The following is a 13,694-nucleotide window of genomic DNA, read 5'->3' as shown; positions in this document are numbered from 1 at the left end:
CATAACACAAACGGTCGTCATCAGGTCGAAACGTCGTGATAATTTTTATTGTTTTATATACATTTTATTATTTTATTGTTCCCCTTCAACGTGGTGACTTTACCGAAAGAGCTAAGAATATGAATTACTGCAGTCACGAAAGCTTCACATCAAAATTCAAAACGAGATACTCGCAGAGTTTACGCTTCTGAATGTGCACTTGTTCAAGCGATTCACTCGGGTCTAAGAGGCAGACGCACGGTAAATTATTGGGCGGCACTTTGTCAGCTCCTAAGGTAGACAAAGCGAGCTTGAACACGACGCGCTCGAGTGAAGTCTTTGAGCGACGCATAGTTCATAGTTCATTTATTTGGTATAGCCCTGTGAGCCATTCGGCTCTTGAATCGGGTGCAACCGCAACAAACAAAAAACATGAACAAGAAAACATCTTAAAGTGATTATGTGACTGTGCAAACAGAAAATACAGGAAAAAAATATCAAAATATTCCTGAAATAGCACCGTACACCAACGCTGTGTGCAAAAATCCCAGTGGGATGCAAGTCAAATAACAACAACAACAACCACAAGACAACTAAGATTAAAGCCATCAGCCTAACTCCATACTACAATAAACAAAAACATGGCCAAAACAAACAAAAAACTTTTCGAAATCACCAAAATAAAAGCCATAAATCCAATGTAACAGTGATCATAGGGACTGTGACCGAATTTTTAACAATAAACTACATAAATAAATTATAACACCAAAATCTAGAGCCATAATTTAGGTCACTGAATAGCAGTGGCAGCTAGGGTTGTACAACTCCTCTAGAGCACATTGACACGCGTGCATTGCAAATAATTCAAGTTTAAAACACGCAGCAAAGATTTGTTACAAAAGCCTAGCGGCAGCCTTCAGGCATCCTTTGGAAGCTTGCTAACCCACAACATAACCTAGAGACCATCTTCCAGGTCTCTATGGAGACCATCGCATGACAGCGGCATCTGTAGCCGGCCAAAGTGCCGCCTCGGCCGGCTGGGCAATCTAGCCGAGACCGGTGACACTCCCGGAAGAGGCCTCAACACGGCACTCACCAGTGCAACGCTGCGTAGGTGTCTGGGGAGGGGGTCTTGAGCTATATCCTCCTTCGTGGTGAGGTTACAAACAAAGCAATGTCCTCGTGTGGTCGTGGTGGAGGAGATTCGACGTTCCGTGCCTCGAATCACGGGCAGGCGACTCGGCTGGGCTGTTATCACGTGAGGCCTTAGCAGGGCGCTTTTATAAATCGTAGTGCGGATAAGCGAACACGCAGTGCGAGCGAGGCTCAGATTCTATAGAACTGATAAACATTGCCCATAGACTCAACACTGCACCATAGACTCAGCACTGCACCATAGACTCAACACTACCCATAGACTCAACACTGCCCATAGACTCAACACTACCCATAGACTCACCACTGCACCATAGACTCAACACTGCCCGTAGACTTAACACTGCCCATAGACTCAACACTACCCATAGACTCACCACTGCACCATAGACTCAACACTGCCCGTAGACTCAACACTGCCCATAGACTCAACACTGCCCATAGACTCAACACTGCACCATAGACTCAACACTGCCCCATAGACTCAGCACTGTGATCTCTACATTGGGTCAAACTTAACATCTCTTAATGTTCGACGGTTTGTGCACCGGATCTTATTTATTCACGATGTACTTACAAAAAATTCTGCAGACTACCTACTGGATCTCCTCTCTGTTTCAAATAACAAATTTGACCTCAGGTCTTCGCTCATTTACTAGCTTCACTTTCCCTATTGCCGTACAAAAACCAGAGGAAGGGCCTTTGCTATTGATGCCCCCAGGGTCTGGAATGCTATTGCCAATAAACTGCAACTTGAATCACTACCTATGAGATCAAAACTGCTCTAGAGGAGTTGTACAACCCTAGCTGCCACTGCTATTCAGTGGCCTAAAATATGGCTCTAGATTTTGGTGTTATCATTTATTTACGTAGTATATTGTTAAAAATTCGGTCACAGTCCCTATGATCACTGTTACATTGCATTTATGGCTTTTATTTTGGTGATTTCGAAAAGCTTTTTTATTTTATTTTTGGCCATGTTTTTGTTTATTGTAGTACAGAGTTAGACTGATGTCCTTAATCTTAGTTGTCTTGTGGTTGTTGTTATTTTGACTTGCATCCCACTGGGATTTTTTGCACACAGCGTTGGTGTACGGTGCTATTTCAGGAATATTTTGATGTTTTTTTTTCCTGGATTTTCTGTTTGCACAGTCACACAAAGTCACTTTAAGATGTTTTCTTGTTCATGTTTTTGTTTGTTGCGGTTGCACCCGATTCAAGAGCCGAATGGCTCACAGGGCTATACCAAATAAATGAAACTATGAACTAACTAAATGAACACACACAGTATACACACAGTACACACACAGTATACACACACACACAGTGTACACACACACAGTACACACACAGTGTACACACACAGTATACACACAGTGTGCACACACACAGTGTACACACACACAGTATACACACACAGTGTACACACAGTATACACACACACATTATACACACACACACAGTACACACACACAGTGTACACACACAGTATACAGACACACAGTGTACACACACACAGTACACACACACAGTGTACACACACAGTATACACACAGTGTACACACAGTGTACACACACAGTACACACAGTGTACACACACACACACAGTGTACACACACACAGTGCACACACACACAGTACACACACAGTGTACACACACAGACACTGTACACACACACAGTGTACTCACACACAGTATACACACAGTGTACACACACACAGTGTACACACACACAGTGTACACACACACAGTACACACAGTGTACACACACACAGTGTACACACACACAGTACACACACACAGTGTACACACACACAGTACACACACACAGTACACACACAGTATACACACACAGTGTACACACACACACAGTACACACACACAGTGTACACACACAGTATACACACAGTGTACACACACACAGTGTACACACACACAGTACACACAGTGTACACACACACATTACGCTACAAATAATAAATCACGGCGTTTGGATGGCAACACAAGCAATCGTCATCAGGTGGGACAAGCACGGCAGCAAGAAGACAAAACTGCTGCAGTAGGCGCCTACTACTTCAGCGTCTTCTTCTTGCTGTGGTTGTCCCACCTGATGACGATTGCTTGTGTTGTGATCTAAACGCCGTGATCTGTTATGTTTCTACCCACGTGGTGACTTTACCGAAAGAACTCAAGAGTGTGGATTCCTGCAGTCACGAAAGCTTCGAATCAAGATTGCCTACAACCTACACAACTGAGATGACGCATCAATCATCGCCCCCTACTGACAGGCTCTTGTCCACATGCAGGCCGGTGCAGGGCCACCACCTTGTGCCACACAGGGGCAGCTGCTACTTGGGGATGCTCTTCGAGTGTTTCAGACGAGGTACGACACAAAACTCCGAGTTGCTGAGGCGGTTAAGCAAGCACCGTGTAAATGCAATTATTATAACATAGTGAATGCTTGGGGGCTTATTGTCTCTCGCTCCTGGTTAAAGATCTACCCAACCCACGGGCCCACAAAGACTGGCCGCTCTTACTCTGCAGGTTGAACCTAGAAACTGAGTGTCCAACTTCACGTTCTTGTCATTAAAGGCCTGTGACAAAGGTGCATCTATTGGAGCGACATCAACTCAAGCTTACACATCTACCGGGTCTCCACTTGACTTTGTATTGTCTCGGAGGAAGTCCACCCACACCTCCACTTCCACAAACTGCTGGGAGTTTCCTCGCTCTGCCTCAAAGTCAGAATTCTCCTCCTGCTTCACGTTGCCTCCATCGATGTGAAGGTCCCATTTTGGAGTTGAATCTTCATCTTCACATTTCACCCTCACTTCTTCCCTCTTCACAATCACCTCTTCCCTCTTCACCATCACTTCTTCCCTCTTCACCATCACCTCTTCATATTTCACCTCGATAACTTTAAAAGTGTCCAAGCTGGGATTTTCTTCCGGTTCTTGTTTCATGAGGGATGGGCTTATTGTGGCACTTTGACTTTCACAAGCTGATTTCAGACTCCACTCCTTGTGGATCTTCTGATGCTTCTGTGTTCTCTGGTGTACTTGAAGATGTGGTTGCTGTGCAAACGCCTTCCCGCACGGAGTGCACCTGAAGGGTTTCTCTCCCGTGTGTGTTCTCTGGTGAATTACAAGAGGAGATGACTGTGCAAACGCCTTCCCACACACACTGCACTTGAAGGGTTTCTATCCCGTGTGTGTTCTCTGGTGTATTACAAGAGCAGGTGACCGTGAAAATGCTTTCCCACACACACTGCACCTGAAGGGTTTCTCTCCCGTGTGTGTTTTCTGGTGTTCTACAAGAGTAGATGATTGTGCAAACGCCTTCCCACACACACTGCACCTGAAAGGTTTCTCTCCTGTGTGTGTTCTCTGGTGTTCTACAAGATTAGATGACTGTGCAAACGCCTTCCCACACACAATGCACTTGAAGGGTTTCTCTCCTGTGTGTGTTCTCTGGTGTTCTACAAGATTAGATGAATGTGCAAACGCCTTCCCACACACACTGCACTTGAAGGGTTTCTCTCCTGTGTGAGTTCTCTGGTGCCGTGTCAAATCTCCAGTACGATCCGTGCTGTATGCACACTGGTCGCATTGTTGACTTGTCATACCGAGCTGCGCTGAGTGCCTTTGCTCCATCAGACCAATTCTGCAGAGGAAGCGTCAGAGGAAGCGTCAGCGGCAGACAGAAAAAAATAATATCCACACCATCTACACGTCAGTATCGAGGCACAGAGGAAAGCATATATACACAGTAACACGTGACTTACACGTCTATACTTATTCATTTATTCGTGATAGAGTGGAAAAGTGTCCCAAATTCATCACACGGGCTGTTATGGCACACAATGAGAGGGCAAATGGTTATAAACATGCCTGGAAGCCCTCGTATCTTCAAAATGAATGTTCACCAAAAACTCCGAGCACACAATTTCAGCTGGCTGTCAACAAAAGGAATATTTATGAAAGCTAAATTCAGCTGACATAGCAAAGGGTGTTTAAATAATACTGTTTGTGTTATGCAGAAATGCATAAATTAATGTTCAATCGCAACTTAGAGGTGTGAAGCCAGCCACAGATGTCCTTGAATGCTGGGATGAACAGATCCGACTTCAGCTGCATGTGTGTGCTGTGTTAACTTCCTGACTCCATTCTTATAAAGAGTTGCAGAGGAAAACAAAACTAAGCTACTGTTTTGATATAACCTCCGTGCTCAATAGAGTTAATACACTTTACTGCAAACACATCTTGACACTGTCACACACTCAGAGGCGGAGCCAGGATTTTCAGGTAGGGGGGGCAACCCCTCCAGCAATGAAAAATGATAGGAGTTGTTAGTAAGTAAGGAGTTGTTAGTAAGGAGTTGTTAGTAAGTAAGGAGTTGTTAGTAAGGAGTTGTTAGTAAGAAGTTGTTAGTAAGGACTTGTTAGTATGTAAGGAGTTGTTAGTAAGGAGTTGTTAGTAAGGAGTTGTTAGTAAGTAATGACTTGTCCTTTGCTTTTTATTCGGCGCATGTGATCGGCATTGTGCTCGCTGAAGGTGTTTGCCTTCAGGGAAGTCGCGTACTCTGTATACGCAACTGCGCAAAATTCTGTGAGTCACTTATAACTGATTTGCCGTTACTTATTGCCAATTATGGACTCGGTCTGTTGTCCTCTCATAGAGTCCCTGGCACGTAATAATATGCCACACGGTGGCAGTGGGGGTCACAAAATGCTGATTTATATATATGAAAGGGAAATGTGTGGATACGTGTGTCTGTTCGAAATGTTTAGCATACTTCCCAACGTGCCACACACTTGAAATTTGGCATGTGGGTATGTTTCATACCGTACACAATGTAAAAAATATAAAAATGGTCTTTTGTATTTTGGGAGGGGAATGACCATGAAGTGTCTGGCGTCAACCCGCAACACCTCTGAGTTAAGCGCTCTGCAATGCTTAGAGCTGTTAACAGCGTGCCGCGAGATTTTAGGTGGCGCTTCGCTCCTGGCCGATGAAGCCATTGGTTTCTCGGGAGTTCAATACATATCCTCCGTGCGAAGAACGAGTAGAACTGCTATCTTAAATATGAAGTAGAACAATCCATCTGTTTGTTTGTGCGAAGCAGCAAAAAGCTCTCCAACGCTGAGCTCTGGCGTCGTGAAAATTTGCACAGCTGACGCTGTCTGGAATTTCTAAGTGAAAATGACTATTTTCAGCTCGCCACGTCATTATTCCCTTCCCGAGTGGCCAAAATCGACCTTACGTAGAAGTGGGGTAAGGTTGAATTTCTTTGAGTGAAAACATCCGATTTAGGTAAATTGATTTGTTTCGGCTTTTTTCTTTCTTGCAAGCATCAATTTTTTTCCAGGGGTTTTCAGTGAAATAGAAGGGAATTTGAAGTTAATCAAAGACAAGAATCCAAGTCCCGGGCGAAGCTGGGTAGTGAAGCTCGTTACTAATAAACCCCAATGATCCTATCAAAATTAGGGATTTCTATCGGATCGTTGGGGGGGCACGTGCCACCCCACCCCCCACTGGCTCCACCACTGTCACACACTGGCATGGTTCACAGGTGGTGGTGTGTCCAGACCCACGCCTGGCCACCTTCACCTGCTCAGTATTAATGCTTCCTCACTCCACCAAGTAGTTAATTTAGGATCAATCAACACAGCCGAGGCTGCGTGTCTCTCTCTCTCCCCGTGGTCGTGTTGATTTCCTTCCCGATCCCCCGGTCTCCCCTCTACATGTAGAGAATTAACACCACCAAGCGTCTAGAGTGAACACCGCCACGCGTCTAGAGTGAACACCACTACGCATCTAGAGTGAACACCGCCAAGTGTCTAGAGCAGTGGTTCTTAACCTTGTTGGAGGTACCGAACCCCACCAGTTTCATATGCGCATTCACCGAACCCCTCTTTAGTGAAAAATAAAATGTGATTTTTTTAAAATTCAAGACATAGATATGTTTTTTACTGGTACACAAAATGAGCCGTGCATGAACATTACCTTGTTCAAAGAATAAAACCAACACAATGCATAAACTCACAACAAATTACATACCTGGAAATCAATGTGACTTCTGCTGTTGCCTTTGAGAGATCAGTTCAGATATGCGTGGCTTCACCTTGGCAAGTGCCACTCTCATGTCATTTTCACAGCAAAGTCTGTTCCTTTTCTTCGTTTTTATGTCCAGCATCCTCGAAAAGGATTGCTCACAAAGATATGTTGTAACAAATGGTATAAAAAAATCCAGGGCTTTCTTAGCAATAACTGGATACTTGTTCATTTGTCGACACCAAAACGTTGAGAGCGTTGTTGTTCTGAAGAGTTGCTGTTGAACCTGGCTCTGCTGAATTTCAATGATTTCGTCGAGGAATTCATCATTGACATCTGCTGTTTCAACAGCAAACGTGAACGGCTGTCTCACCCATGCTGGATATGACTCTCTTGTAGGGAAATATCCGTCGAGAGACTTTGCAAGCTCATCTAAGTGCATGGCAATTGTTTACTTCAGTTCCGTGGATACAGAAATATCGCCGATTCCAGACACATCTTCGATCTTACTTGCACAGTCGTCCAGAAGCGGGAAGTTTGCGAAGTTATTGTTCTCTGTTCGTCGTTTCCATAACGGTAGCTTTTTTTGAAAAGCCTTCAGGTGTTCTTCCGCTTCCATGATATTGACTCCACCACCCTGCATCTGCTGATTGAGATGATTGAGAGCTGCGAATATATCAGCCATGTACGCTAAAATGAGAATGAACTCAGGATTTTTGAAGCAATCTGCATGGCAGTGTTGGTGCTCTTGCAAAAACAGGGCTAATTCCACACGCATGGCAAAAACACGATTCAGCACCTGTCCCCGGGATAACCACCGAATATTAGAATGGAGCAGAAGTACCTCAAATTCAGAGCCCATTTCTTTACACAGCTCACTGAAGATGCGGTGCCTCAGAGCACTTTTTCGCACATAGTTCACACATTCCACCACAGTTTTTAATACTTCTGTCATTTTTGGAGGTAAGGTTTTTGTTGCCAACGCATGCCTGTGCAGAATACAATGCGTCACAATGATGTGTGGTGCATCGGCCTTTACTAGCGCACCAAAACCAGACTTTCTTCCCAGCATGACTGGAGCTCCGTCCGTACAAACTGCAGAAACCATATCCCATGAAAGATTGTTGTCTCTGAAGAAGTCATCCACAAGCTTCTTCACATCGGCTGCCTTCGTTGTTGTTGTAAGAGGCTTACAAAATAAAAACTCTTCTTTTATCATGTCGTCTTTCACATAGCGTACAAAAACAGCAAGCTGGCTTAGATCAGAAACGTCTGTGGTTTCGTCGAGTTGAAGGCTGAATTTTGCCGGGCTTGAAATCAGATCCGCGACTACTTGAGCCAAGATGTCTTTACTCATGTCTTCTATTCTGTCACTGACGGTGTCATTTGAAAGGGGAATTTGGGATAATTTACCTTCGGCCGATGTTCCGAGTATCAGATTCGCCATCTTTAATGCAGCTGGTTTCACAAGTGTTTCACCAATGGTGTGTGGCTTGCCCTGCTTTGCGATCAGGTAAGCAACTTCGTACGATGCTGTCAGGATCGGTTTGTTAACAGGTACAAATCCAAGAGCAGGCAGAGTGGCCCTTTCATCGAATCTGGCTCTCTTCACCCTGAATTCAGCAAGTGTTGTGTTCTTGTATTCCCCGTCTCCATGCAGCTTCAAGAAGTGTTCCTTTAGTTTTGCCAGTGCACGACTAGAGTTGCTCAACTTGGCGTTGCAAATCATGCAGATAGGACGCTCACTCCCATCACGTTCCGTGATACATGAGAATCCATGTTGTACATATTCGTCCGACCACTTTCTTCTTTTGCCCGACATAGTTAGTATGGATAAAATATTAAAGGAATCACACGACGTACGACAACAGTCACACGTTGACTACTGAGTACGCACTAAATTCCCCGCAGCGCTGATTGGCCAAGCAGTGTAGCATGATCATCTGCAGCCAGTGATGGCCAAGCGGGCCGTGTGTGTCATCACAAATTTACACAATAATTCAAGTGTGTCCGGACCTCCGTGGCGGGGGCTCTGCCGAACCCCTGAGATCGGCTCACCGAACCCCTGGGGTTCGATCGAACCCAGGTTAAGAACCACTGGTCTAGAGTGAACACCGCCACGTGTCTAGAGTGAACACCGCCAAGCGTCTAGAGTGAACACCACCACATGCCTAGAGTGAACACCACGTGTCTAGAGTGAACACCACCACGTGTCTAGAGTGAACACCGCCACGCGTCTAGAGTGAACACCACTACGCGTCTAGAGTGAACACCGCCAAGTGTCTAGAGTGAACACCGCCACGTGTCTAGAGTGAACACCGCCAAGCGTCTAGAGTGAACACCACCACGTGTCTAGAGTGAACACCACGTGTCTAGAGTGAACACCACCACGTGTCTAGAGTGAACACCGCCACGCGTCTAGAGTGAACACCACCACGTGTCTAGAGTGAACACCACCACGTGTCTAGAGTGAACACCACCACACGTCTAGAGTGAACACCACCACACGTCTAGAGTGAACACCACCACACGTCTAGAGTGAACACCACCACGCGTCTAGAGTGAACACCGCCACACATCTAGAGTGAACACCGCCACGCGTCTAGAGTGAACACCACCACGTGTCTAGAGTGAACACCACCACGCGTCTAGAGTGAACACCACCACGCGTCTAGAGTGAACACCACCACACATCTAGAGTGAACACCACCACACGTCTAGAGTGAACACCACCACACGTCTAGAGTGAACACCACCACGCTTCTAGAGTGAACACCGCCACGCGTCTAGAGTGAACACCGCCACGCGTCTAGAGTGAACACCACCACGCGTCTAGAGTGAACACCGCCAAGCGTCTAGAGCAGTGGTTCTTAACCTTGTTGGAGGTACCGAACCCCACCAGTTTCATATGCGCATTCACCGAACCCCTCTTTAGTGAAAAATAAAATGTGATTTTTTTCAAATTCAAGACATAGATATATTTTTACTGGTACACAAAATGAGCCGTGCATGAACATTACCTTGTTCAAAGAATAAAACCAACACAATGCATAAACTCACAACAAATTACATACCTGGAAATCAATGTGACTTCTGCTGTTGCCTTTGAGAGATCAGTTCAGATATGCGTGGCTTCACCTTGGCAAGTGCCACTCTCATGTCATTTTCACAGCAAAGTCTGTTCCTTTTCTTCGTTTTTATGTCCAGCATCCTCGAAAAGGATTGCTCACAAAGATATGTTGTAACAAATGGTATAAAAAAATCCAGGGCTTTCTTAGCAATAACTGGATACTTGTTCATTTGTCGACACCAAAACGTTGAGAGCGTTGTTGTTCTGAAGAGTTGCTGTTGAACCTGGCTCTGCTGAATTTCAATGATTTCGTCGAGGAATTCATCATTGACATCTGCTGTTTCAACAGCAAACGTGAACGGCTGTCTCACCCATGCTGGATATGACTCTCTTGTAGGGAAATATCCGTCGAGAGACTTTGCAAGCTCATCTAAGTGCATGGCAATTGTTTGCTTCAGTTCCGTGGATACAGAAATATCTCCGATTCCAGACACATCTTCGATCTTACTTGCACAGTCGTCCAGAAGCGGGAAGTTTGCGAAGTTATTGTTCTCTGTTCGTCGTTTCCATAACGGTAGCTTTTTTTGAAAAGCCTTCAGGTGTTCTTCCGCTTCCATGATATTGACTCCACCACCCTGCATCTGCTGATTGAGATGATTGAGAGCTGCGAATATATCAGCCATGTACGCTAAAATGAGAATGAACTCAGGATTTTTGAAGCAATCTGCATGGCAGTGTTGGTGCTCTTGCAAAAACAGGGCTAATTCCACACGCATGGCAAAAACACGATTCAGCACCTGTCCCCGGGATAACCACCGAATATTAGAATGGAGCAGAAGTACCTCAAATTCAGAGCCCATTTCTTTACACAGCTCACTGAAGATGCGGTGCCTCAGAGCACTTTTTCGCACATAGTTCACACATTCCACCACAGTTTTTAATACTTCTGCCATTTTTGGAGGTAAGGTTTTTGTTGCCAACGCATGCCTGTGCAGAATACAATGCGTCACAATGATGTGTGGTGCATCGGCCTTTACTAGCGCACCAAAACCAGACTTTCTTCCCAGCATGACTGGAGCTCCGTCCGTACAAACTGCAGAAACCATATCCCATGAAAGATTGTTGTCTCTGAAGAAGTCATCCACAAGCTTCTTCACATCGGCTGCCTTCGTTGTTGTTGTAAGAGGCTTACAAAATAAAAACTCTTCTTTTATCATGTCGTCTTTCACATAGCGTACAAAAACAGCAAGCTGGCTTAGATCAGAAACGTCTGTGGTTTCGTCGAGTTGAAGGCTGAATTTTACCGGGCTTGAAATCAGATCCGCGACTACTTGAGCCAAGATGTCTTTACTCATGTCTTCTATTCTGTCACTGACGGTGTCATTTGAAAGGGGAATTTGGGATAATTTACCTTCGGCCGCTGTTCCGAGTATCAGATTCGCCATCTTTAATGCAGCTGGTTTCACAAGTGTTTCACCAATGGTGTGTGGCTTGCCCTGCTTTGCGATCAGGTAAGCAACTTCGTACGATGCTGTCAGGATCGGTTTGTTAACAGGTACAAATCCAAGAGCAGGCAGAGAGGCCCTTTCATCGAATCTGGCTCTCTTCACCCTGAATTCAGCAAGTGTTGTGTTCTTGTATTCCCCGTCTCCATGCAGCTTCAAGAAGTGTTCCTTTAGTTTTGCCGGTGCAAGACTAGAGTTGCTCAACTTGGCGTTGCAAATCATGCAGATAGGACGCTCACTCCCATCACGTTCCGTGATACATGAGAATCCATGTTGTACATATTCGTCCGACCACTTTCTTCTTTTGCCCGACATAGTTAGTATGGATAAAATATTAAAGAAATCACACGACGTACGACAACAACAGTCACACGTTGACTACTGAGTACGCACTAAATTCCCCGCAGCGCTGATTGGCCAAGCAGTGTAGCATGATCATCTGCAGCCAGTGATGGCCAAGCGGGCCGTGTGTGTCATCACAAATTTACACAATAATTCAAGTGTGTCCGGACCTCCGTGGCGGGGGCTCTGCCGAACCCCTGAGATCGACTCACCGAACCCCTGGGGTTCGATCGAACCCAGGTTAAGAACCACTGGTCTAGAGTGAACACCACCACGTGTCTAGTGAACACCGCCACACGTCTAGAGTGAACACCACCACACATCTAGAGTGAACACCGCCACGCGTCTAGATTGAATACCGCCACGTGTCTAGAGTGAACACCACCACGTGTCTAGAGTGAACACCGCCACGCGTCTAGAGTGAACACCGCCACGTGTCTAGAGTGAACACCGCCACGTGTCTAGAGTGAACACCACCACGTGTCTAGAGTGAACACCACCACGCGTCTAGAGTGAACACCGCCACGTGTCTAGAGTGAACACCACCACGTGTCTAGAGTGAACACCACCACGCGTCTAGAGTGAACACCACCACGCGTCTAGAGTGAACACCACCACGCGTCTAGAGTGAATACCGCCACGTGTCTAGAGTGAACACCACCATGCTGTTGACAAGCCCCACCTTGTTGTTGTTGTGGGCAGGTTGCTTCTGTAAACAAGAGCGGTACAGCAGCTCAACGCGGGCGTGGCCTAGTACAAAATAAAAAAAACTGTGAATATTTAAAACAAAACAAAGTTACAAAGTAGCGAGCCAGGTGAAGAGAAATTAAAACTTAAGCAAGATGCTCTTTGGTTCTTTCGGTAAAGTCGCGTAGGAAAAAATAAATTAATTAAATAATAGTTTCAGTTTCATGTATTTGGTATAGCCCTGTGAGCCATTCGGCTCTTGAATCGGGTGCAACCACAACAAACAAAAAACTAAAACATGAACAAGAAAACATCTTGAAGTGACTATTGACTGTGCGAACATAAAATCCAGGGAAAAACAGCAAAATATTCCACAAAAAGCACCATACACCAACGCTGTGTGCACATAGCATGCGACGTTTCGATTGCAACACAAGCAATCATCATCAGGTACAAATGAAAGAGAAAACACACCGAGTAAACTTAGAAATGTAATGCAATACAACACAGAGAGTCGGCCAACATAACAGTCAACACCCCACCTGGTTGATAACGTTCTTCCGAAGGTTGCTCAATGTGAGAGAGAGACAAAACACAGCTACGGAGACACACAGACAGAGATACACACAGAGACACACAGAGAGAGATACACACATACAGTGAGGGAAAAAAGTATTTGATCCCCTGCTGATTTTGTACTTTTGCCCACTGACAAATAAATGATCAGTCTATAATTTTAATGGTAGGTTTATTTGAACAGTGAGAGACAGAATAACAACAACAAAATCCCGAAAAACGCATGTCAAAAATGTTATAAATTGATTTGCATTTTAATTAGGGAAATAAGTATTTGACCCCTCTGCAAAACATGACTTAGTACTTGGTGGCAAAACCCTTGTTGG

The sequence above is a fragment of the Petromyzon marinus genome, unplaced genomic scaffold (assembly GCF_048934315.1).
Source record: "Petromyzon marinus isolate PM22_M1 ecotype Great Lakes invasive population unplaced genomic scaffold, UKy_Petmar_22M1.pri1.0 PM_G_Scaffold_10, whole genome shotgun sequence".
Classification (NCBI taxonomy): Eukaryota; Metazoa; Chordata; class Hyperoartia; order Petromyzontiformes; family Petromyzontidae; genus Petromyzon; species Petromyzon marinus.
The sequence above is the reverse complement of the archived record's forward strand: the minus strand, read 5'-3'. Positions refer to the sequence as shown.